The following is a 1,875-nucleotide window of genomic DNA, read 5'->3' as shown; positions in this document are numbered from 1 at the left end:
AACAGATTTCTTTAGCTGCTGCTAAACTTCAATGACTTATTATAAACAACGGCAGAATGCGTTTCTACAATTCTGTACGTCAGCCCTTCTACATCAATCAGTTTTCAAATTATTACCCTGGATTAAAAATCTACAGACCTTTCCCAACTGCCAAGTATGATAAAGTCAATTCGTTGCTCTGTATTAAATCATGAGGGACATAGATATCGTGACCAGACGAGGTGATTTCCCGCTGGTGAGGAAGTGCAAAATTAGAAAGATTAGGTTTAAAATGAGTCGGTAAATATTTAAAAGCGACCAAATGGGCAACATTTTCAGGCGTGCCGAAAATGAGTTGGCAGATAAAGTGGTGGAGACTGGTTCAACTCCAAAATTTAATGGCATCTGGATGGGAATATGTGTAACAAGCGTTTAGAGGGATGGGGGCCCATGTTGGAAAATGGGACCAGATTAATTTAGGATATCGGTCCAGCATGGTCAAGTTGGACAAAAGGGTCAGTTTCCGTGCAAAAAGAATACTAATGATTCAGTCAAAACGGTTTCCAGTTCCAAGTCTTTGGTCAATCTTCCTCCTTTCTACTCAGAAGTTGTCAGAACCTGATGTCAGAACTTAAAAGTTTCATTCTTGGAACCATTACTATCAATCGTTTCCGAATTCGTTCTAAATACGATATTTGTCTTCGAATCTAAGCCAGTGTTTAGGTATTTATCATGAATGTTTCTGGTACCATATTGCGCTGAGCATTAAAACTTATTAGCATATCCACTTCGGCACGAGGAGCTGGACAATTGAGTCAAAATCAATCATTTGCAAGGAGGCAAATAACTCAATTGTGGTGGAAATTCTGTGACTCTATAACTCCACGAAGAAACATCCTCACAAGTTCATCTGTGTCAGAATCCAGGCTGCGGTGAAAGCTGGTCAACCTACAAATGTAACCTTCATCTGGGTCACTGCAAAGGTTTTGGCGAAATCTTTGTGTCTTGATAAATTGTTCTTTCAACATCTTATGTATTGCATGGATTCGGGTGTCTTATGATGAGAACGTGAGACGCAAGCATGGCTGTGATGGCCGAGTGGTTAAGGCGTCGGATTCGAAATTCGGTGGGGTTTTCCCACGCAGGTTCGAATCCTGCTCGCAAGGTTGTACCTCTTGCTATTTCAGTGGAATTTTGCATGTCATGCGGCTTGAGCAAGACGTTCAATTGTAAGTCGATTTTCGAACGTCAAGATTCCGAAGTAATTTCAAGAGTGACCCAGACATTTTAAAAAAAAACTATACGTCGAAAGAGAAGAAAGCCAACAACGTGAATGAGGGTCAACACACGTCATGAGTTGTTGTGAAATTTGGATGCTCGGGCGGGAATGAAGCAAAGTAAGAAGCAATACAAAACATGTTACTGCAGACGCTAAATGCCTCGTTTTATAGGATCTGTTGAAAGGCAAGCTGAGATAATATTTCGGCCCCTCAATTTGTGATTATTCCAGACTAATAGAGTCACAGAGTCATACAGATGTAGAGCAAGGAAACACCCCTCAATCACATCGTCATGCAGACGAGATATTCTCACCTAATCTATTCCCGTTTGCCAGCACTCAGCTAATATCCCACTAAACGCTTCTTATTCATAGATGAGACTCCACCTCTTCGACTGGCAGCTCATATCATGCACATGCCCCCTCTGCGTGCAAATGTTATCCTTTAGGTTCCTTGTACAGCTTTCAAATCTAACCATAAAAAACTGTCCTATTTATCCTATTCGTCCGTCATGATTTCATAAACATTTATAAAGGTACCCCTCAGCTTTCGATGCTTCAGGGAAAACAACGTCAACCTATTCAGCCTCTCCACATAGCTGAAATCCTCGAACCCT

General features: G+C 41.2%; 1 non-coding gene across 1 annotated transcript; it reads left to right on the top strand.

Annotated features, from left to right (window-relative positions):
• Positions 1-1,063: 1,063 nt before the first annotated feature.
• trnas-cga (transfer RNA serine (anticodon CGA)) lies at positions 1,064-1,147 on the top strand. Its single transcript has one exon. It is a non-coding gene; the product is annotated as a tRNA-Ser (tRNA).
• Positions 1,148-1,875: the final 728 nt, after the last annotated feature.

Source organism: Chiloscyllium punctatum, chromosome 28 (assembly GCF_047496795.1).
Source record: "Chiloscyllium punctatum isolate Juve2018m chromosome 28, sChiPun1.3, whole genome shotgun sequence".
NCBI classification, from domain to species: Eukaryota; Metazoa; Chordata; class Chondrichthyes; order Orectolobiformes; family Hemiscylliidae; genus Chiloscyllium; species Chiloscyllium punctatum.
The sequence above is the reverse complement of the archived record's forward strand: the minus strand, read 5'-3'. Positions and strand labels throughout refer to the sequence as shown.